We start from the raw sequence: 25,881 nt of genomic DNA on the forward strand, positions 1-25,881 counted from the left end.
TGTTACTGCACCCTTAAAAAGTTACCAGGGTACCTGAATGACGCTCACAGATTTTAATTTAGTGGTCAGGATATGTAAAAGGATTAAGAGGACAAATGGGAAGGATGGATGGAGACTGAGAATATCATTTCATTCCAGACAGCTTTACTTCAGGGGTCTTTAAAAGTTACCTGGCATAAAAGAAAACAATTATGAAAATGGATTTTAATGAAATTAAAGACTTTTATTCTTCTAAAGAATAAAAGTTAAGAAAACAAGATGGAACGCCATGGACTGGGAAAGAATATTTGTAACCCATATGACTTTATACAAGTTATGAAACTTAATAATAATAATGGTCAAAGATTTGAGAAACATTTCACAAAAGAAGATATAAGAATGGCACACACAGCACATAAAAAGATGATGTCACCCCTAGTCACCAGGGAAGTGAAAATTAAAATCACAGAGATGCATGATACACACGTCTTTTAGAAGGGATTATCAGAAGAACTGACAGTGTCACATGTCGGGTATCATGTGGAGGAACCAGAAGTCCTGTCTGCTGCTCGTGCTGGTGGGGATGCAAAAAATCTTAAGCATAGCTGCTTAAGAAACATAATGTATGACTTAATTGAATTTTACTTGCTTTACTTATTTATGACTGCACTGGCTCTTCCTTGCTGTGTTTCCTTGCTTGCTGGGCTTTCTCTAGTTGTGGTGAGCAGTCTCCATAGTACCGGCTCAGCTTAGTTGCTCCGTGACAGATAGGATCTTCCCAGACCAGGGATTGAACCCATATCTCCTGCATTGGCAAGCAGATTCTTAACCACTGGACCACCAGGGAAGTCCTGTATGACTTAATTTATATGTTATGTATGTGTGTTAGTCACTCAGTCCCGTCCAACTCTTTGCAGCCCCACAGACTGTAGCCCACCAGATTTCTTTGTCCATGGAATTCACCAGGCAAGAATACTGGAGTGCCATTCCCTTCTCTAGAGGAACTTCCCAACCCAGGGATCGAACCCTGGTCTCTTGCATCACTGCTGCTGCTGCTGCTGCTGCTACTAAGTCACTTCAGTCGTGTCCAACTCTGTGCGACCCCATAGACGGCAGCCCACCAGGCTGCCCCATCCCTGCATCACAGGCAGATTCATAATTTATATGAAGTTCCCCCCAAATGCAAAAAGCTATAGGGGCTGAAGGCAAGACAATCTGTGTTAGTAGTATACAAATGCCAAAATTCATTAAACCTTACACCTTAAAAAAGAGGAATTTTATTGTATGTAGATTGTAACTCAATAAGGCCTCGAGGAAAAGTAAACTTACATTGAAAAGTGATATTTACGTTGGGAAGACAAATGTGGAATAGCAATTTTCTAGTAACTAGTATAAGCTGTGTCGCTCTAACCTGCCATCTAATTCAATTTTTAGGCTGTGCTCCCTGTTGTTAGGCTTTTCTCAGGAATGTTTTGAAGAAAATGCTATAAAATCTTTGAAGTACGTTCAATTTTTTTTTTTTTTTTACGTTCAATTTTTAAATGAAAACTTCAATATAAATACTACATAAATCACTGTGAACATGCTATCCATCAACACCAAAGGTGCAAATACGTGATTAACATTCAAGGCTGAGAATTGAAGACAGATCACTGATTCCGCTTTACAGACCTGTGCTGTTGGCCTGTGGTTTAGTTGCTCGGGAAGCACTGAAAACATGCTGGAAGAAAGAACACTACTAAAAACATGTTCTTTCCACACTGAGGAATATTAAAATCAAAGCCTGATTTGACAGCTTAATGTTATCAGTCCAGCAATAAAGAGTGATGTGTTCAGTAATGACCTCTTTTCCCCTTGAAACCTGAGATCTGCTTTGCTTTTTGAGCCAAAATGTCCACAAATGGAAATATTGCTAGAATTACACTTGAAAACATAGGCAGTAAGACCATGGAAACAGAAAGAAGGACCCTGAATTTTTTTTTTTAAATATTTATTCATTTATTTGGCTGCACCAGGTCTTAGCTGCAGCATGTGGGGTCTAGTTCCCTGATCAGGGATCGAACCTGAGCCCCTTGCATTGGGAGCTCAGAGTCTTAACCGCTGGGCCAGCAGGGAAGTCCCCGGACCCTGAATTATAAATTGTAAAAATTATAACCTGTACATAGCAGAGGGCTTTTTAAAACACAATTTCTGGAAAACCCCTTGCCTTTCTTTTTTTGGGGGGAGGGGTGGAGGGTGTAATTTTCTTTTTAATTCAAACAACAATGACAGTAAAAAAAGAAGAAGAAAAAAACAAACAATGATGCTATGCCACATGGAGACCTGGTCTTCTCACATTCTTCTCTACTCTCCCACCACCACTAACAAATCTTGAGAATTGGCCTAGAAATGATTTTTTTTTAGCAGATTTTCAACAATATTTAATAAATACAATGGAACAATTTAGATTCCCTTCCACCCACCTTGCAGAGCACTGTAGTAGGTTTTCACATAGTCTGGGTATGAATCTGACTTATAGTATTTTATCTAAAGTAAGCCAATGCAAGGGGCAAAAGAAGGGACATGTTTGGCACAATATTTTGTCAGACAATGGTGTCAGCATTGCAAACAGTAATTACAGCTCTGCTTCTAGACATGCACTATATAGTTAAAATTTTTTTTTAAATTTTTAATTGGAGGATAATTGCTTTACAGTTTTGTGTTGGTTTCTGCTATACAACGATGTGAATCAACTGTGAGGATATATATGTCCCGTCCCCCTTGAGCCTCTCTCCCAGGCCCTACTCCCAGCCCACGCCTCCAAGTCATCACAGAGTTTCAAGCTGAGGCCCTGTTATTATAGAGCAGCCGTCCTGTGTTAAACACTAGCTGTCTACTTTACACATGTAGTGTGTATATGTCAATGATACTCTCTCAATTCGTCCCACCTTCTCCTTCTTCCACTGTGTCCACAAGTCTATTCTCTGCCTTTGTGTTTCTATTCTCGCCCTGCAAATAGGTTCATCAGTACCATTTTCTAGATCCCATATATATATGTGTGTGTTAATATATGATATTTTTTTTTTCTTTTTCTGACTTACTTCACTTTATAACAGGCTTTAGGTTCAGCCACCTGACTACACTGGACTCAAATTCATTCCTTTTTATGGCTGAGTAATATTCTATTGTACGTATGTACTACAACTTCTTTATCCATTCATCTGTCAATGGACATCTAGATTGCTTCCATGTCCTGGCTATTGTAAACAGTGCTGCTATGAATATTGGGGTACAAGTGTTTTTTGAAATACAATTTTCTCAGGGTATTTTCTCAGTAGTGGGATTGCTGGGTCATACAATAGTTTTATTCCTAGTTTTTAAAGAAATCTCCACACTGTTCTCCATAGTGACTCTATCGACATTCCCACCAACAGTGCAGGAAGATTCCCTTTTTTTCCCATATTCTCTCCAGCATTTATTGTTTGTAGATTTTTTGATGATGGACATTCTGACTGGTGTGAGGTGATACCTCCTTGTAGTTTTGATTAGCATTTCTCCAATAATGAGCCATGTTGAGCGTCTTTCATGTATCTGTTGGCGATTTATATGTTTTCTTTAAAGAAATGTCTATTGAGGGAAATTCCTTGACTTTCTCATCTGCAGTGTGGGCCATGAAGCAGGGCGTAGAGATCTGATAGTGATGGTACCTAGGGGCTGCCCAGGTGGTGCTAATGGTAAAGAAGCTGCCTGACAAAGAGATGCGGGTTCAATCCCTGAGTCAGGAAGATCCCTTGGAGGAGGACATGGCCACCCACTCTAGTATTATTGTCTGGATAATTCCATTGTCAGAGGAGCCTGACAGTCCACAGTCCATGGGATTGCAAAGAGTCAGATACAACTGAGTGACTAACACAAAGTCTGAGAAAGGCTGAGAGTGAGCTTGTGCGGGTTGGATGAATGTGAAGTGGCTGCCGTGTGGATTGTGTGCCATTCCTGCTGTTTATCTTTTAAAAATAGGGCAGTGGTCACACAGCTGAAGCCCTGAGCCTGCCCAGCTCCACGCTGCCCGCTCCCAGGCTGACAGCACTTCCTTCCTGGCCCGAGGGCCTTCCTGCCTGGCCTTATCGCACACAAAACTTGACACGGCGCTGGAATGCACTTAAGGGCCATACAGGGAAACCGCCTGCTTTCTGCATCTACAAGCAACTGTCATCGACAGAACACTGTCTTTACTTCCAGACACACACTTTCCTTTCTTGGTGGGATTAACACGACCCAGAAGGAGCAAGGAAAAAACCCTCTTTCCATCTCCAGCTCTCCTTTTTCCCTGGAATTTTAATCTTTTGTTGTTGAGCCAAAGACAAAAGCAATAAGTATGGCATAGATGTACGTACAAGCAACAGAAGATTCAGAAAAAGGTGTCCAATACAGATTGGTTATATTTTATTCTATGTACTTCTTTATTGTGCATGTATGCATGCTCAGTTGTGTCTGACTCTTTGCAACCCTGTGGACTGTAGCCCAACAGACTCCTCTGTTCATGGAATTTTCTAGGCAAGAATACTGGAGTGGGTTGCCATTTCTTACTCCAGGGGTTTTTCCCAATCCAGAGATCAAACCCACTTCTCTTGTGTCTCCTGAATTGGCAGGCAGACTCTTTACCCTCTGCACCATCTGGGAAGCCTCACTTTGTTGGGTCTCCATCTTAAAGAAGAGGGGGGTGTTTTGCTTGTGAATGCTGTTATATCAACAAGTAAACTTTTATCCTGTCATCTCTGCCTTCCCTTGCAACTATTAAGTATTTTAGCAATTACAAAGGCTTTACAAAAAAATCTTATTTTTTGGCCACACCTGTGAGGCACATAGAATCTTAGTTCCTCTACCAGGGATCAAACCCACGTCCCCTGCATTGGGAGCATGGAGTCTTAACCACTGGACCACCAGGGAATTCCTTAAAAAGGTTTTTTTTTTTGTTGTTTCTTATCATCTGAGACCTCCTGCTATACATGCTTTTCTCCCATAAAATGTTTAAGGTGGATAGGAGATCATCCTCACATTGAATATTAAGATTGGGGATGCTATAACCATCAAAGGAAAATGAGGCTTGCAAAATTTTTAAAGCTTCACTTTCTGAGCTCTTTAATTTTGACGAAGTTAGTGCAACAGAAAGTGTTTCAGGGAAATAGAGCATGAACTGCTCTCTACTTGACAAGACAGTAAATAAAAGCTATTTTGAAAATCATGTAAAATTTGGTGTGGACAATTCAAGGGGCTCACGGAGGAGAAAAGCATCGTAAGAGAGGTTTCTGGGAGTGTCCTGACTTTCTAAATTCAGTGGCTTTTCATGAGCTCATCGGCCTTCTTAAGATGTTATGATCTTTTGCCCAGACCAGGGGAATTTCCTCCGATGTGAGCACAGAGTGGGCTGGGCTGTGTCCTGTGAGGACTTAATATTGGAAACATGAACTCTCCTGGAAGCGTTCCCAATTTTATTTCAGAGGAATTCCCCCTTGAAGAGCAGCTCCCGTGATGGAAGGCCGAGGACAGAGGAAGCCTTTTGAAATCTATTTATTTTTTTAATTTGAAAGTGGAAGAGTTCCCCCTATACCCCACCCTCCGCCTTTGGAAACTACTTCAGTAAGCGTCAGAGAAAACAGTTTGAAGTCTCTCTTTTCAGGATGAGTAAGTTAAACAAGTGGAGGATACTCAAAAATATCATTTTCATTACTCAGATGCACACAGACATACTCGTTAAAGTGCACAAGCTTCTGAGTCATTATTTCCAAGTGGACCTGATTCTGTCATGCAAAGAGGCCTTGTGGGCCCCATGGGTAGCCACAGCCCAGGGCTTTGTTGATTCCTAAATTCTGAATTTTTTATATAATTTTACTTCTTTATTTCTTTTTGGCTGTGCTGGATCTTTGTTCCGTGAGGGTTTTTCTCAACTTGTGGTGTGCGGGTGCAGTGGCTTCTCTGGTGGCGGAGCCTGGGCTCTAGGAAGAGCGGGCTTCAGTGGTTTCAGCTCCCGGGATCTAGAGTGCAGCTCAGGAGTTGTGGCGCATGGGCTTAGTCGCCCCGTGCTGCGTGGGACCTTCCTGGACCAGGGATCGAACCCACGTCTCCTGCATTGGCAGGCGGATTCTTTACCCCTGAGCCACCAGCGAAGCCCTGAGGCAGCTTTAATTAACTACTGCGTGAACGTAAAACTCCCCTGCGACATGTCATGAAGGAGGAGCCTCTGACAGAGAAGAATAGGGACGACTTAGGGCTGGAGGATGAAAAGTCTTCTCTGAGGAGGTGGCGGGGGGGGGGCGGGTGGCTGATGTGAGCGTACCCAGGGCAGGAATTCGGGGGTGGGGGAGAAGCTTGGGTGGGAACACCGCCAACACTGTGCAAAGCGTCCTAGATCATGGTAAAAGTTTTGGTTTTTCTTATACTGTGGTAAATATATATCACGCATAATTAACCATTTAATGATTTGTAAGTGTGCAATTCAGGTCATGAAACTGAAACTGTAAACATTAAACACTCACGGCCCACCCCCCACCCCCCAGGCCTGGGCAGCCTGCATCTTCTCTTCTGTCTCCATAGATCTGAGACTCCAGGTCCAAGTCCTATAAGTGGAATTGTACAGCATCTGTTCTTTTGTGACTGGCTGATTTCCCTTAGCGTGAAGGACATGGCCACCCACTCCAGTATTCTTGCCTGGAGAATCCTGTGGACAGAGGAGCCTGGCGGGCTACAGTCCATGGGTTCACAAGGCTTATGACCTAGTGATTAAACCACCATCACCAGTGTCCTCGAGGCTCATCTGTGTTGGTGTATGTGCTAGAATTTCCTTCCTCTTTTTTCTAAAATTCTTTTGTAGAATTTCCTCTCTTTTTAGTGCTGAATAATATTCCATTTTTGTGTATACACCACACTTTGTTCATCCACTCATCAGTCCATGGGCCTTTGGCTCTTGTCAATAATGCTGCCAAGGACTGCATTTCGGTCAAATAGGGAACAGAAGTATACAGAGACTTGCCTTGAGTGCCTGCTTTCAGTTCTTTGGTACATCTGTGCAACTAGAATTTCTGGACCCTTGGGTCATTCTGTGTTCAGTTGTCTGATAAACTGCAGTTCTGTTTTCCGCAAGAGCTGCACCATTCCATGTTCTCACCTGCAATGCTCCTCTTCCTTGCCAACACTTGTTATTTTCCATTTTAGTTATTTATAATAGTTATCTTAATAAGTGAGAAGAAGAGCTTGGATTCTTAAGTTAGAACCCAGCGAGTGATTTTAACAACAGAGTAGCAGATTTGTCTTTCTTTTAAAAATGCTCTCTCAGGCTGCTGATGGGGGATGGGCTGCAGGGGAAGGAGAGCGCAAAGGGGCCATCTAATTATGAGAGTAAATTTTGGTGTCTGGGAAAGGGAGGCTGGTGGCATGGACCCAGGGAGTGGTTTCGAAGAAGAAAGGTATGCAAATTCAAGATACACTCTAGAAACAAAATTGATTGGTCTTGAAGGTAGGTTATATGTGGGGGTGGCTGAAGAGGGAGAGAAAAAAACAATCATGGCTTGAGGTTTCTGGAATAAACAACTGGAGTGAGTACTGGTGCTGTTTTAAGAGATGAGGAAGACTGGGAGGGAGTAGGTTCCAGGCCTGGAAATCAAATGCCCATAAAATATGCAGGGTAAGCATCAAGGGACAGAAAACTGGATTGGTAATGTCGAGACTGGGGAAACCTGCTCAGAGAGGTTAAGTAAGTAACTTAAGGTCACAAAGCACAGAATCTAAGTGGCAGCGTCAAGATGCAACCCAAAGACTGTCTGACTCCAAAGCCTGGTTCTGTGTCCCCACCTTCCAGGCAGAATAGATTGGTCTTCAGGAATTTGGACTGATGACTACATTCAACCACTTCAGGAAACCTCTAGTAATAAGAGGGAGACACCACATCCAGTAATAAGTGTGGGGTTTAGAATGGAAGACTTGAAGAGCTTTGAGAATAGCTCTTCAAATAGCATATTTGAAATGTGATAAACAATAATGGAAGAGAGACTCTCTCTTAATGTTAGTGTTGTTCTTGTTCAGTTGCCCAGTCATGTCCAACTCTGCAACCCCATGGACTGCAGCACACCAGGCTCCTCTGTCCTTCACTGTCTCCTGGGGTTTGCTCAAACTCATGTCCATTGAGTCAGTGATGCCACCCAAGCATTCATCCTCTGCCACCCCCTTCTTTTGCCTTCAATCTTTCCCAGAATCAGGGTCTTTTCCAATGAGTTAGCTCTTCGCATCAACTAACCAAAGGACTGGAGCTTCAACTTCAGCATCAGTCTTCCCAATGGATATTCAGGACTGATTTCCTTTAGGACTGACTGGTTTGATCTCCTTGCAGTCCAAGGGACTTTCAAGGGTCTTCTCGAGCACCACAACAGCATATGACTATTTAATAATTATATGTATTGCCTACATTAAAAATAAAATTAAACAATGGTCTCAAAATTATTTTATTATTAAGGTTTATTTTCTAGTTCTTATTCTCTCAAGTATAATTTTCTGTTGTTAAAGAATCAAATAATCTAACTCATTAGTTCCCAGGTTTTTAGATTTCATGAATTAGTAAAATTAAAAAAAAAATATGCTGAGTAGTTGAGTGAGTTTGGGCAATGGCAAGTATTGTGCACAGGCAGAAATAGGGGGACCAACTTTTAATTTTGCCAAGTGAGAACATTTTTTTTTCAAAAGCTCCATGTATTATCACCAATATTGGATCAAAGAAAGGGCATAATAATACAATACTATGGGTCTATGTTTAGCCTTTTGGAATGAGACATCACTGTATCTACTGATGAAGATCTCCAAGATAAATAAAGTTTTTTAAAAAGGCAAGATACAGGACAATATGTAGAATATATGTTTATAGAATAAAAAAAAATATGCTCCAAAGTTGTGCCTGGTACATAAGAGAGCAGCAATCGTGGAGACGTGCCCAGACAGAGCACTGAGAGAGGAGACTTGCTTTCCACTAAATATTCTTTTACAAGTTTTGAAGTTTGCATCACGGGCATTCAAAAATAAATAAATATAATTTTTTAAAGTTAGCTTTGGGGGACTTCCCTGGCCGTCCAATAGTTAAGACTGTGCTCCCAATCCAAGGGGCACTGGTTTTATCCCTGGTTAAGGACGCCTCACATTGTGGCCAAAAAAAGAGAAGTATATTAATAAAAATAAAATAAACACTGTTTAAAGAAATAGCTTTGGGAAAAATTTATTCCAGCATCCTTGTTTTTCATTTTGTCCTGAATCAGTCAAAACTTTATCCTCAGGCTGGAGCTAGGTTGCAAACTGGCTTTTGAGAACCCCCATCTAATGCACTTTCCAGTTACCTTTATTTTATGTAATTACTTCTATCTTTTTAAAATTTAATTTTATGGAAGTATAGTTGGTTTACAATGTCATGCTACAATACAATAGTTTCAGGTGGACAGCACGGTGATTCAGTTACATATATACATGTAACTGAATATATATGTAGCTGAATATATATATATGTAACTGAATGTATATTTGTATAGATAGGTTTCCCTGGTGGTTCAGATGGTAAAGAATCTGCCTGCAATGCAGGAGACCGGGGTTTGATCCCTGGGTTGGGAAGATCCCCTGGAGAAAGAAACGACTACCCACTCCAGTATTCCTGCCTGGAGAAGCCCATGGACAGAGGAGCCTGGTGGGCTACAATCTATGGGGTCACAAAGAATCAGACACAACTGAGTGACTAACACTTCCACGTATGTATATATAGAGTGTGTGTTTGTGTATGTATGTGTAGTTCCCTCCAATTACCTTTGTTTTGTTTAATTTTTTTAAAGATTTTTTTATGTGGACCACTTTTTGAATGTCTTTAAAGTCTTTACTGAATTTGTTACAGCACTGCTTCTGTTTTACGTTTTGATTTTTGGGTCAGGAGGCACGTGGTCTCTTAGCTCCCCAAGCAGGCATCGAACATGCACCCCCTGCATTGCAAATGCAGAGTCTTAACCACTGGACCACTGGGGAAGTCCCTTTGATTACTTTTAAATGAGTAAAATCTCAGGCAGGAGCCTTGCTGTACTTTCGGCCCCTCCTTTGGAGAAAATGACATATTACAGGAACTACTGGTTCTCAGGAGAGGATTTGTTATTTCTAAGATCGAAATGATACACGATTTCAAAAGATTCACCTCTTTCCTTTATCTGTGCTTGTTGATACTGATGGTCAGATTCACGTAAGGAAGCGGAGCCTCATGGCACTTTCCTTTCCAGGGTGTCTGTAATGCTCATGTGTGCCAGAATGCCTGAGTTTATTAATATGCACTACACATTGTGTTTATTTCTGTTTCATCAAGGTTTTGCCAGATTCTGGTCTGTCTGTGCCTGATAGTGGCTGTGTTTGTATATGAGCACAGGGTCATCTGATAACAAGCTGTCGCATCATGCGATTAAGTGATGTTTGAAATGGGGGCCAGCCAGAAGAGTCTGACTCCCAGCTCACTTTGAGAAGGTCCCATCAACACAGGAAAGTTCAAGGTATCTTGGGAGAGGTCATTGATTACAACCAACGTCTTGGTAATTCTGGACTTGTTCCTTCCTGCAGAGACACAATTGAAATAACGCTGTACAGTAGAAATTTTTCATTGTTGGAGGACAGACACTTTTTTTCCCAGAAGTAAATCACTGTAAAAACCTGCCTTCTTCTCAGGAAGATGAAAACGAATCATTTTAGATATTCGCTTAGTGAACCGTGGAGGAGTTGATGTTTTGTTACCTGCTTCTAGTTGTCTGTCATGACTTTTCCTGGCGTATCCAAGGCTGTGAGCATTGTAGCAGACAGGGATTTGGTTTCATTCACTTTGGTATCAGTTTCTTGGCACATAGTAAGTGCGTAGCAAATTCTGTTAAAAGTGTGTCAGTAATGTACCACTATATATAAAATAGGTAGCAACAAGGACCTACTCTATAGCACAGGGAACTATATTTTGTAATAACCTATAAGGGAAAAGACTCTGAAAAGGAATATATATATATTATACATATATATAACTAAATCACTGTGCTGTACACCTAAAACTAACACAATATTGTAAATCAACTATATTTCAATTTTAAAAAATTTTGGTAAGGGCTTCTCTGGTGGCTCAACGGCCAAGAATTAGCCTGCCAATGCAGGAAGCATGGGTTTGATCCCTGGATCCGGAAGATCCCACATGCAGGGTCCGGGGGAGAGGAGAGCAGGGAGCAACTGAGCCCATGTGCCATAACTACTGACCCTGAGCTTTAGAGCCTGGGAGTTGCAATTACTGAACCCACACACCACAACTACTGAAGCCGGCATGCCCTAGAGCCGTGCTCCACAGCAAGGAAAGCTACTGCAATGAGAAGGCCGCAGGCTGCAAGCAGAGAGTAGTCCCTGCTTGCCACAACTAGAGAAAAAGCCCTTGCAGCCATAAAGACCCAGCACAGCCATGGATAAATAAATAGACAATTTTTAAGAGGAACTAAAGAACTGCTTGATGAAAGTGAAAGAGGAGAGTGAAAAAGTTGGCTTAAAACTCAGCATTCAAAAAACTAAGATCATGGCATCTAGTCCCATCACTTTGTGGCAAATAGATGGGGTATCAATGGAAACAGTGACAGACTTTGTTTTCTTGGGCTCTAAAATTGCTGCAGATGGTGACTGCAGCCATGAAATTAAAAGACATTTGCTCCTTGGAAGAAAAGCTATGAATCACCTAGGCAGCATATTAAAAAGCAGAGACATTACTTTACCAACAAAGGTCTGTCTAGTCAAAGTTGTGGTTTTTCCAGTAGTCATGTATGGATGTGAGAGTTGGACTATAAAGAAAGCTGAGCACCAAAGAATGGATGCTTTTCAATTGTGGTGTTGGAGAAGACTCTTGAGAGTCGCTTGGACAGTAAGGTGATCCAACCAGTCAACCCTAAAGGAAATCAGTCACGAATATTCATTGGAAGGACTGATTCTGAAGCTGAAACTCCAATACTTTGGTCACCTGATGTGAAAAACTGAGACACTGGAAAAGAGCCTGATGCTGAGAAAGACTGAAGATGGGAGAAGGGGATGAAAGAGAATGAGATGGTTGGATGGCATCATCGACTCAATGGATATGAGTTTGAGCAAGCTTCGGGAGTTGGTGAGGGACAGGGAAGCGTGGTGTGCTGCAGATCATGGGGTCCCGAAGAGCTGGACTCGACTGAGTGACTGAACTGAACCGCCTAATTTATCTCTCCTATATTTTTGTATTGATATCTAATCTCTCTGATGTATCAGTGCTATAATCAGTGATATAACTGAATTAGCCTGGAAAGCATCAGGAGAAAGTTTTGCCTGATAACTGAAGCTCAGAAATAATGTCATTGTCATCACCATTGATTTTGTGCTCCAGGAAAAAAATTCCAAAATTAAAATTTTTTTAAAAAATTATTTTTTGACTTTGGTTTTTCTCCTCAATACCATGGGCATATCATTTTATAAGCCCATTGAAATTTAAGAAAATGTGCAGAAGAAATGAATTTCTGCTCTTTTCCGTGAAGCCTGATAATTTTAGCAATCCATCGCCCTATGAGATACAAGGCAACTCTGCTTCCTCTGTAGTCTGTTTTTTCTTCCTTTCTTTCAAAATAACCTACCATCTTTCCAAAATAAACATGAAGGGGAAATACATGAGTGTGTATGTAATCACCCAGATATCTGCAAGGGCATGCCTCTAAAAAAATAGTAAAAATAAAATAGTCATCAGAAATGTATTCTGATTTTACTAGACTAGTGAGCATTCTTGTCTTTTCTTTATCAGATTTTTTTAAAAGAGACATTTACATTCATGTAAAAAGTTTGCTGAAGTGAAAATTAAATAGATATCTGCCTAGAACTTATTTTCTCATAATCTTAGATTTCTGAGATTGCGACTTTGCATATTTTTGTAAAACAAATTAATTGCTCTACAAATTTTTACTTTCTATAATTACAGCATCATGTTTTTCTATTCAATATTTATGAAGCCTCATTCTAGTGATCATATCTATTGACTATGTTATCCATATAATTACCTTCATTGCATGTCTTAATCATAAAATACATTTTTAATATTCATTTTTCAGAGGAGAAGGGGATGACAGAGGATGAGATGGTTGGATGACATCACTGATTCGATGGACAGAATATTCATTTTTAGATACCTTGAATTTAAACATACTTTTACAATTCCCTTTATTTTTTAATATTTAAAATTTTTATTTTTATGATTCCTTTTAACCCTAAAGAGTCAGGATATTTAAGAAACTGTCTAGCTTCATCCAATCTAATGAGTCTAGTGATTAATTTTATTCTTTTCAATTTATGGTTCAGCAAACACAATGATCACTCTCCTCTTCTTTCTCTTCTTCATTTGCATCCTTTTCATCATCAACAATTATTCAGTTCAGTTCAGTTCAGTCGCTCAGTCGTGTCTGACTCTTTGCGACCCCGTGCTACGATTCATGGGTTCGCAGAGTCGTACACCACTGAGTGACTGAACTGAACTGAACTGAATACTGCACAACAGGGCTTCAAAGTCTTCAACTTCTGTCCTTAGATCTCAGAGCAAGAAATTGAGCTAAGAGAACAGTCCTGACTCATTCTCCGTCATTACCATGGCCAGGATGGACCGTGGTAAGCACAGGATATACTGATTAATAAAGATCCTGTTCTCTTGGAGTCTGTGCTAAATTGTAGGGAGCAAAGCAAAACTAACTGTGTGCAGCAAAACTAACTGCTGAGCTGAGGAGAGTTTTGCCAAATTGTTTTCACTGTGTCATAAGATAAGTATTAGCTCCTCCTCTTGGGCCAGTCAATTGTTTTTGCCCAGACACATGCTTAGGAGGCCTGAGGATGCAGATTATTAATACAAATCATTCTTATCTTGGCATTAAAGTCACGAGGACTGCCCAGGTGGCACTAGTGGTAAAGATCCCACCTGCCAATGCAGGAAACATAAGAGATGTGGGTTTGATCACTGGATCAGGAAGATTCCCTGGACGAGGAATGGCAACCCACTCCAGTATTCTCGCCTGGAAAATCCTGTGGACAGAGGAGCCTGGCGGGCTACAGTTCGTAGGTTGCAAAGAGGCAGACAGGATTGAAGCAACTTAGTACAAAGTCACAAGGAGACCAGTTTGTAAATGTTCTTAGGAACTGTGAGAATCTTAAAGGTAAAAAACCAAATTACAAAAACTTACTTCCATTTTGGCCAGTTGCACTCCGAAATTTCAAATCACCCTGAGAGTAACATGTGGCGTGTTTAGACCTTCCCTTCCCTTTGAATGTTGATTTATTATGATTCTACTTGCTAACAGCACTCTGGAGGGAGAGCCCCTGGGTGGGTGAGGAGATGGAGGCCTTGGCTGTGGGCTGACCTTAGCCATCCCTCCCAGTGGATCTACCTAGAATGAGCAAGCCTCCTCACTGTGGGGCTAGGGCTTGACTGAGGCTGGAGGTGAGGTAGGAAGGACAAGTCATCTCTGTCCCAGACCCAAGAATTCCAGGTCCCTGTCCATTTCCCCACGTGGCATTAATGGTAAAGAACCGTCCTGCCGAAGCTGGAGACATAAGAGATGCAGTTCGATCCCTGGGTTGGAAAGATCCCCTGGAGGAAGGCATGGCAACCCACTCCAGTATTCTTGCCTGGAGAATCCCATGGACAGAGGAGCCTGGTGGGCCACAGTCCATAGGTCACGAAGATTTGGATACGACTGAAGCTACTTAGCACACATGTCTGTTCTCTGGAAAGCTCAGATGGCTCATGTTGCAGCCAGTGGAGGTGGCGCCAAATCTCTTTTATGAACTGGTTACCCAGTTCATATAAGAGAAGAAACAAGAGAGAAAGAACAGTGGCACACACCTGCATGGTTGTTTCTGTGTGGGAACCGGGGCTGACCCGGGTCTGGAGGCTTTCCAGTTCATGGATGACCAGGTGGCTGCTAACCTTCCATGCTGAGGTTCCTTGGTTGCTTCTGGAGCCATCAGACTCTCCCCCAGGAAACAGACTCATCCACAGTCATCCTTGCTTTTGTCCACTAACCGAAGCTCTTAGGGATCAACAGGAGAAAAGGCTCTGAGCGACAGGATGAATGCAGGCAGGACGTGGTGTTCTCTTCACTGAGGGGGATTCTGAGGCTCTGAGAAGCCGTGTGTGCTCTCCGGCGGGTCTGGCTGGTGAGGGGTCAAGCTGGGGCAGACCTCCCATCTCTGAGTCGGGAGGCAGTTTAGAGTAGCTTCACCAGTCTCAATGGGCTGCGAGAAGGGGAGGTTAGAGGCCCAATGAGAAGGCAAGACAAGCAGCAAGGATGGAAAAGGGCAAGAAAAGTAAGTGGTTCCAGAGAGAAAGGAGGGAAAAAACAGGAGGTGAGTGCTCGGGCACTGGGCTGGTGGTTTGTAATCCGAGGTGCTGGGGAGGGGGCAGGAGGCTCCCTGCGGACGCATCAGCTCTGGGAGGAAAGGGATGGGGGTGGCCCCTCTCCGTGTCAGCCACTGGGGGCTTCTCCTCCTCAGAGAAGGCATCGCCATGTTCTGAGGCTTATTCCTGGCACCCTCAGAATAACAATCAACTCCTTCGTACTGGAAACTGAAATCCTGGGCCTTTGAAAATACAATTTTGAAATAAAAGAATGATGAGATAGTACCATTGCACCCAAAGTCACACTAACATTTAACTTCCTCTTTGCCTGTCTCTCTTCCATACTCAGCCTTGAACCTTAAAAGCAGGAGCTTGTTCTGTTCAGGGTTTTATTACAGCACCTAGCACCTAACTCAAGAATGGGCACAAAGCCGTGAGCAGGGAGCTGAGGTGTGTGTGTGTGTGAGTGTGTGTGTGTGTGTGTGTGTGTGAGCACACGATGGGGATGACAAGCTATGGGGCCTCTGGCTTTCTGGGCTAGACTCCCAAGCACTTCTTGGTAAAATTTGTGGATCAATAATTCTTCAGGAGGATGGAATTTTTTTTTTAATTGAACTATCACTGAGACTTCCCTGGTGGTCCACTGGTTTAGAATCTACCTTCCAATGCAGAGGACACAGGTTCAATCCCTCCCTGGCCAGGGAACTAAGATCCCACATGCTGCCGTGCAAATAAGACCCAGTGCAGCCAAGAATAAATAAAAGAAATACTAAAAAATAAATAAATTGTATCATTGATTTACAATGATGTGTTAGTTTCAAGTGTACTGCAAAGTGAATCAATTTTATATATATAAAATCAATTTTATATATATATACACACACATATGGGCTTCCCTTCTGGCACCAGTGGTAAAGAACCCGCCTGCCAAGGCAGAAGATGTAAGAGATGTGAGTTCAATTCCTGGGTGGAGAAGATCCCCGGGAGGAGGACATGGCAACCCACTCCAGTATTCCTGCCTGGAGAATTCCATGGACAGAGGAGCCTGGTGAGCTATAGTCTGTGGGCTATAGTCTGACAAAGAGTCAGACATGACTAAAGCAACTTATAGCCTACATACATATATACATGTATATATATGTGTGTGTATACATTGTCTTCATGCTATATATACAGATATATTCTTTTCCAAATTCTTTTCCGTTGTATTTTCTTTCCATTCCCTTCTAATGTATTATAAAATATTGAGTAGAGTTCTCTGTGCTATCCAGTAGGTCCTCTTGTTTATCCATTTTATATAGAGTAGTGTGTATCTGTTAATCCCAGTCTCTTATTTTATCCCCTTAATTTATTCTCACCTTGCTTTTCCCCTTTGATATCCATAAGTTTGTTTTCTAGGTGAGTCTGTTTCTGTTTTGTAAGTAAGTTCATTTGGGTCAGTTTCAGATTCCGCAAAGAAGTGATATCACATGATATTTATCTTTCTCTGCCTGGCTTACTTCACTCAGTATGAGCATCTCTAGGTCCATCCATGGCATTATTTGGAGAATGCAGCTCTTTCAAGATGGAGGGAGCAGTAGGCTGTCTGATGGTTTGTCACCACCAACCTGGACACGGCAGCATCCTCTTCTTTGCCCACCTGATGGGTTTAAGGTGCCAGTGCCCCAGGTCATCTCACCTGCCCAGGTGCACGCTGGAGGTGTGGGCGGGGTGGGGCTGGGTGAGATGGGTGGTTGAACGTGCCCCCCGGTTTGTGTAAGATGCTTCCACAGGGGCTGGAACTTGAGTCTCTTCTGCTTTGAGACCAAGGCTAAACCTTGGCCCCGTCTGCTGGCTTCTTCTCATCCTGGATGTCGGAGGAGGAGCAGGAGAGAGGCGGGCACGGCGGGCTGTGTGGCGTCGCTCCTGGGAATGGCTTTATCTGTGTCCTTTCCAGCACGTAGGCTTTGTAAATAGACCGGGGTCCCGACTTCCCTGCTTTGTTAGTGCTGCTATCGCCAGGCCCTGGAGCCACCGGCTTTTCTGTCAAAGACACTTGTTTATGTGTCGTCTAGAAAGCCAATGACTGCTGGGAGGGAGGCGTGTGTCGCGAGGGCAGGCCAGGGGTGTCTTGTCTCCTCTTTTGATTCACTGGCCTGCTGGGAGCTCAGTGGTACAAAGCAAAGTGAATGTCGTAAGCCAGGTTTCCACAAACAGACAGATGCTAAATTGCATCCAGTCTTCCGGTCAGTTGCCAAGTTTTGCTTTCTTCTGGGAGTGGACTTCCGAGCTGTGTTCTACTGTCAGGACTTAAACCAGTTTTATCCACCTCAGACCAGGTACCACTGCCAAAAAAGAAGAAGTAAAAAGGAAGATAAACATTAAAAAGAGAGGAAGGGTCAGGTTGAACAGGGTTATCCTTTGCAAGGAGAACAGAATAAAATACTCCCTCTGTTTTTACTGTGGTAAAATACACAGACATAAAATTCATCATTTCAACCATTTCACTGGGGCACTTGGTAAATTCACAAAGTTGTGCCACATCCCATGTTTTAGAACATTCTTACCACCCCACCCACTCTCTCTGTTTTAAAAGCTAAGATGCCAACTGCCTAATAAACAAACCCAACAATTTCAATCAACCAGTGATCACAGCAATCAGTTCCCCAAATCTCAATATTTCATATTGACCATCACAAGCAACTAATGCTGTGGACCATTAGGAAGAGATTTAGCGAAGTACATACTGTACTTCTTTAGACATGAACAGATATATAGATATTTTAAAACTTTATTAGATAAATTCCTATGTGGATAAAATACATTTGCAGTAATATTTGTGAAAAGATGGGCAGGTTTTTTTGACTATATTGAAATTTTCCTTAGTTGGGTGGAAGGTAATTTGACACATAGATGATTTTGAAGAAATCTAATTTTGTTGCTTTTATAGCCATAGGGCATCTCTACCAATAGAAAAGAGAAGGCAGGAATATATTTGATTATTTTACTTAATAAATAGAAAGATGTACTAAACTTAGTGAAATATGTCAGACAAAGACAAATAGTGTATGTTTTCACTTATGTGTAGAATCTATAAGATAAGCCAAATGAGCAAATATAATAAAATGAAAGCAGACCCATAGATCAGGTAACAGACCAGTGGTTACCAGAGAGGGGAAGGTTGAGGGGAGGGGTAAAATCAGTGAAGGGGATTAAAAAGTACCAATGACTAGGTATAAAATAGGTAAGTTACAAGGATGTAATGTACAGCACAAGGAATATAGTACTATTTTATATTAACTTTGTATGGAGTGTAATCTATGAAAATATAGAATTGCTATGTTATATAACTAATATAACATTGTAAGTCTACTATACTTCAGTAAAAAAATAAAAACAAAAATGTAGCTAGGTAGATAGGTAGCTATAGATAAACAATAATATTCTTATTACCCAATAATGAGAAGATAGAGACTATAGAATTATCATGTTATATATCAGAAAGTAATCTAATACTGTAATTCTGTTATACTTCAATGGACTTCCTAGGTGGCTCAGTGGTAAAGAATCTGCCTGCAATGCAGGAGACCCAGGTTTGATCCCTGGGTCGAGAAGATGTCCTGGAGAAGGAAATGACAACCCACTCCAGTGTTCTTGCCTGGCAAATCCAATGGACAGAGGAGTGTGGGGAGCCTACAGTCCATGGGGTCGCAAAGAGTTGGACATGACTTAGTGACCAAACAACAACAACAAATAAAAGAATTGACTAAACCAGGTAATAGATTAAAAAATGTTTCTTACATTATTCTGTCTATATTTCTTCATGTTTCTATTTTTTATTCATAAAAATATGAAAATTAAATAAATTAATTTAAAATATGAAAAATGCATTCATCTAAGCCCATGAGGCTTCAGATTTGGGGGATTAGGGGTAAAGCTCAGATCCATTATTTCTGAAGTTGAAATTATACCTTCTTTCTTATTTATTTATTTGGCTGCATTGGGTCTTAACTGTAGCAGTAAGATTTTCATTGTGTCTTGCAGGATATTACTTTGTGGCTCACGGGTTTTCTAGTTGCAGCATGTGGGATTAGTTGCTCTGGGGCATGTGGGATCTTAGTTCCCTGACCAGGTATTAAACCCTCATCCCCTGCATTGCAAAACAGATTCTTAACTATTGGACTACCAGGGAAGTCCCTACCTTCTTTCATGTGCATAGTTTACTGGCATTATTATCACACAAAATGGGCTTCAGATTGGGTGAGATTGTGACTTCTAAGTCAGCTTAACATACTTCTAAGTCAGCTCTTTTGTCCTTGAATTTCTTCCTGGAGATGGTGCCCACCCTTCACAGCCCACCCTCCTTCAGCAAGTCTTCCTATAGCAGTACCTTCCTCTATCTTTCCTCCACCAGCTTCAACAATTACTTGCTCTGTGACCTTAGGCCATTTGCTCAAACTTTCTAAGATGTGACTTGAGTGTGAAGTGGAGGTAATAGCAGAACCACGCTCCTAAGTTATTCTAAGGAATGAAGGAACCAGTGCATGTAAAATGTTTGGCACAGTTTCTGCCAAATCTCCAGCACTGCTAACATTGGCTCTTAGTTGTCATCTGCCTTAGAGCATGATTATCTGACTTCTCTACTCTACGTACCCCAGGTAAGTAGACTCACAGAGTCTGATATCTTAACGACACCCTGGGTAAGTGGACTCACACAGAGTCTAACATCTGCATGACTGTCTTGTTCCACTCAGTATAACGCCTTCAAGTTTCATCCATGTTCTAGCCTGTGTCAGAATGTCACGCCTTCCTAAGCCTGAAGAATACTCCATTGTATGGATGGACCACATTTCCTTTATCCATTGATCCATCAGCGGACATTTGGATTACTTCTGTCTTTTGGTTATTGTGAATAATGCTTCTATGAGCACTGATGTACAAGCATCTCTTCAAAACACTGCTTCCAGTCCCTTTGGAAATACACCCTAGAGTGAACTGCTGGATCATCTGGGAACTCTTTGTGAGCTCCGAGGAACCAGCAGCCTGCTCTCTGCAGCAACTGCACCATCTCACTTTGCTTTCAGCCACGCACAAGGTTCCAACTTCTCCACATTATTTCCAGCCCTTTTGGCCAGTTTTTTGCCTTCTAAGTGTTCAATAATTTTCAAAGAAATAACATGGGATCAGTAGGTTATGATGGCTCTAATCTGACCTTTATAATTGGATCACACCTTTCCTTGAATTCTTGACTTCTAGCTTTGCACCTGCTAGCTGTGTAGCTTTGGGCAAATGATATGATTTGTCTGAACTTCAGTCCACTTTAAGTATAAACTGATGATCACAGCTCATAGGGTTCATAGGGTTGCTATGGGATCTGAACAAGAAAATCATCATGAAATAATGTCATTTGCAACAACATGGATGGACCTACAGGTTATCATAGTAAGTGCAGTTAAGTCAGACGGAGAAAAATTTAATACTACTTATATGTGGAGTCTAAAAAAATTGACACAAGTGAACTTATTTGCAAAACAGAAGTAGACCCACAGACATAGAAAACAAACTTATGGTTACCAGTGGGGATGTGTTGGGGAGGAGACAAATTAGGAATTTAGGGTTAAAATATACACACTTAATATATAAAATAAATAACCAACAAGGATCCACTGTTCCGCACAGGGAACTATACTCATTATCTTGTAAAAATCTACAATGGAAGAGAAAGTAAAAAGAAGGAATATTTTACATATATATATGTATAACTGAATCACTTTGTGGTATACTTGAAATGAACACAACATTGTAAATGAACTATATAAAAATAAAAGATCAACTTCAATAAAAGCAAAGCAAAACAAAATCATTACGAAGTACTTACACAATGCGGCTCATGCAGAACTCAAGAAACTCAACCTTTGTTACTATTCTTTGAAAGAGTTTCTTCTCAAGAAAATGTTGATTATTTAAGAATGCCATCTTCTGCTAGTTCCATTAGTACATATTTTCATTTTTGAAATGTCCCTTCTTTGTACATGTGTACACACATATCTGTGTGATACTTCAAATATTTAATTTTGATCTGATCTGAAGGATGAAAAGTTAGTATCAGATTAGAGAAGTTCCTGGAAACAAGTTACCTTGACAGGAACTACTTGTTTGGAATGAGGGGGAAGATAGGGTCACTTGATCCAGGAAAAGACACTTCATAATAAACTTGATGGAAAGAGAACAAAATTAATGGTGAGAACAGAACATTTATTCTCCCTTTCTCGGGAACATAGTTAGTTCTCCAAATCTTAGAATAGTTCACAGAAAACAGACATCTACACCGGAGAAAAAGAAGTAACCCAAATCATATTTCTAAGCAGTAAACTGTAGAACTGCAAAATAAAAATTTTCATTTCCAGTATAAATTTGGTGTCTATTTTGCTATTGTTCCTTTGATCTGAAACAAGCAGATAGTGTTTTTCTTTAATGTAGTACTTGATCATTTTATATAATATATATAAATCTTTTTACAATTAGTAAAACAGAATTCTATTTATTAACTTAGGCAATATTGGGGAAGATGGATATGTTGTACTAATAGAAATTTTCTTAAAAAGTCTTTAAGTTAAGTATTCTGTTGAAACACTCAAACACATATGTATTTGCACACATATGCTTTAGCCTTCAGGAAACAAACACGGGTTACTTCTCCAGTGGTCCAGTGGCTAAGACTTTGTATTCCCAATGCAAGGGGACTGGCGTTCAATCCCTGGTCAGAGAAGCAGATTCCACATGCTGCAACTAAGACCTGGCGCAGCCAAATAAATAAATATTTAAAAAAAGAAACACAGATAACATCTCTATAATGCCTATTTTTCACTTTGAATTTTGGAAGTGATGTGTTTCAAAGAACCCTTGTCTCCTCCATGTTCTGTTTCTATTTAGAATAAAAGTACAAACGCTTTTTGCAAACATCTTTTAAGAAAGCTGGAGGGGAGTCCCATTCTGGAAAAGCAGAGCTTCAGATTGATTTATTAGACCTACCCCAAGGGTTTTGTTTTGTTTTGTTTTGGAGCAGGGTTTCCAGCTCCAAAAGTTTCCTGAATTTCCTTGAGAAAGATCAGGACATAGAGTTTTCATGCAATCCTTGAAAGGTGTTTTAGGAAAACTCTAGCCGGCCCTGGACCAAGCATACCTGCAATAAAGAGAGGTCTCACTGACCCCAGGGAAAACGGCAGATTGATACCGCTTTTGTTGAACAGCCTGTGATTTCATTAATTTCATTGACAGTAATTTGGAGTGAAATTTATGAAGGCCACAGAGCAGAGTTAGTGAACCGCATGAAATGTCAGCGCGCCTACTCCAGGCTCCACCATCTCCGACTCTCTCCCCCACGCCCACCTGCGCTGTTTGCTTTGGCGGCTGCTCTCTCATCTCGTTCAGGAGGCTTCCTGCCACCCAGGACCTGCTCCACCCTGGGTACCGCAGCCCCGCGGGGCGGGGTGGGGGGGTCCCGGCTCCTCTGAGCATCCGCGAGGTTTCACTGCCCACATTTGGTTCTCTGCGTAGGTACCGCACTCACACACACCACACACACACACACACACTCACACCCAGACACCACCCAGGCACACACACACACACACACATACATTCATACCCACACACCACCCAGGCACACACATACACACATTCATACCCACACACCACCCAGGCACACACACACACACATTCATACCCACACACCACCCAGGCACACACACACATACATTCACACCCACACACCACCCAGGCACACACACACACACAGTCATACCCACACACACACACCAGCCCCCCACACACACCCTACACACATCACCCACACACACATTCACACCCAGACACCACCCAGGCACACACACACATACACCACCCACCCCCCCACACATACAACATGCACACACACGCATACCACTTCCTGACACACACACCACCCCCATACACAGTCACACCCACACACCACCCAGGCACACACACACATACACCACCCACCCACACACAGACATTAATACCCACACACACATCACCCCCCCACACCACACACACACACACACACACACACACACCACACACATGCCACATACACCATCTGTACCACGCCCCCCACATCCACCACACACACACACCACATACATCACACACTCCACAAGCACTCCACACACACCACACACCAAAACACCACACCCTACACATACACACACACAGAGTGCATACACCATCTACACCACACACACAGTGCATTCATACACCTGCATAACACCATCGTATACACATGACGTCTTAGATGCAGCACATACAACCCTTCTCCTTAGGTTCACAGCAGACCAACTCTCTGGAGTCCCACTTACATCTCTGAAGCTCCATTTCCCCTCAATCAGTTTCAGTTGGATTTTCTGTCACCTACAGTCTGAAAAGTCCTGAATAATCAATGGTTTTTAGAGAAAATTGTCTTTCTGAGTTTGCCTGCCCAGTATTCTTCCAGGGTAGATATCTTAACTTGTGTATTTAGTAAGCACCTTCATTTCCACCAGTAAAATTTGCATTTACAAGCCAAGGGGCATAAACTTAAATTATAGGAATTATAACTGAGAGTATATTTCCCTGGCATTAACAATAAATAGAAAGATTTTTTTTGTTTTGATGAATATAATTTTTTATGCATTTTAGATGTTATGCCTAGATAAAAGATAAGCATATAGCCATGCATGCAAAATATTAAGGGAAATACTTAGGTATTTTTAATTAGAAAAATGACTTATTAAAGACAGACAAATTGTCTCACCCCTATCAAGTTTCTTTCAGGTATAAGTGTAAAATTTTAAGGCATTTCAAGTTTTCTTGTAAGAAGTAACTACTTTAACATGCTTTTAGAATTGAGAGCATGCAGTCAGTTCATCACTGATGTCCTTCTTGTAGTGCTCTCCTATCACTCAGATCATCTTCCTGGACATCAGTATTTTGCTTAAAGTTCCTCCAGAGCCAGATGTTGACTGTGTAAAGTCCCCTGGGTATTATCTGATGAAATGTGATGGAGGAGAGGCAGACTGGAAGGAGGCAGAGACTTTTGATTGCTGTGGCACATGTTTTCAAATTAAAAAAAATATATATGTGAGACCAGGTAAACACAGTTGACCCATTCTAGGGTCTTGGAATGGGCCAAAGTGAGTGTGAAACCCTAAAGCATGACTTCATTAACTTCAGCTAAATTCACCTCTGGGCAACACTGAAAAAGTTTTTTTGGCTGCACTGGGTCCTTGTTGCTACGCGCAGGCTTGCTCTAGTTGGTGGGGCTGGCTACTCCTTGCTGCGGTGCGAGGGCTTCTCACTGTAGCGGCTTCTCTGATGGCGGAGCACAGGCTCTAGGGCACGCGAGCTCCAGGAGTTGTGGCCTCAGGGCTCAGTCGTTGTGGCTCCTGGGCCTAGTTACCCCGCAGCAGGTGGGATCTTCCTGGGCCAGGGACTTGAACCTGAGTCTTCCGCACTGGCAGGTGAATTCCCATCCATTGCACCACCAAGGAAGTCCAACACTGAACATTTGACTGAGTCAGGCTAGATCTCTGCTCTGTCCCACTAGTTAGAAAAAGGAGACGGACTTCTTAGTTGAAGGTCTCTTCTAGAATCCTTGGGAGAAACACCATTTATACTTCTAGGATACATACAATAATGTAGTAATTTCCTGGCTATTTGTCATGCCTTTGGTCACTCCCTGAGGCTAAAATTCTACAGATACCACCTTGATTCCATCAGGTCCATGGGTTGAAGCTAGGAGATTACTTCCTGTTTGGCAGTAATAAAAGGTGGACCCAATACCCCAAGTGTACCTGGGAGCATGAGGTTTCTAAAGCCTTCCTGAATACTCAAGGGGTAGATCAGACCTTCTGGGGATTCTCTAGAACTCCTTTCTCTTCCTCCACTACCTACTTATCCATCTTATAATGTAAGATTATAATGTATAGGCCCACCTGTGCTTTCACATTAATCTGACCCCTGTTGACAAGAGCAGGGCCTTCCACTGCAATACACTGCCTAGTGGTGCAAGAGTGTCCTAACATCGAAAAAGAAACCACTTGAAACATTGTCTCCTAAAAAAAAAAAAGAAACATTGTCTCCTTAAATCAAGTTGACATCTCCACCTCTGCATTTTGTGACAAGATCCTTTCAATAAATCTTACCTTAATATTTAATAATTACTTATAAAATTTGGGAAATGTTTTGCTTAGTTGTCTGCTAGCAAAATAAAATATCCTTGATTATTCCATCCAGGATAAATTTTTTAACACTTAAAACCACCTGGTCACAAAAAATATTAGAAATATCAGCTTTTTAAAACATTGTATTAGTTTCAGATACACAGCAAAGTGATTCATATATATATGTATAATTTTTCAGATTCATTTCCATTATAGATCATTATACGATATTGAATATAGTTCCCTGTGCTATGCAGTAAATCCTTGTTATTTATCTGTTTTACAATAGCGTATATCTGTTGATCCCAAACTCCC

At 41.6% G+C, this 25,881-nt stretch overlaps 1 non-coding gene across 1 annotated transcript; it reads right to left on the reverse strand.

Moving 5' to 3' along the window:
* Positions 1–9,926: 9,926 nt before the first annotated feature.
* On the reverse strand, positions 9,927–9,999 carry TRNAA-UGC. The gene has a single exon. It is a non-coding gene; the product is annotated as a tRNA-Ala (tRNA).
* Between the last annotated feature and the right edge of the window lie 15,882 nt (positions 10,000–25,881).

Source organism: Cervus canadensis, chromosome 12 (assembly GCF_019320065.1).
Source record: "Cervus canadensis isolate Bull #8, Minnesota chromosome 12, ASM1932006v1, whole genome shotgun sequence".
Classification (NCBI taxonomy): domain Eukaryota; kingdom Metazoa; phylum Chordata; class Mammalia; order Artiodactyla; family Cervidae; genus Cervus; species Cervus canadensis.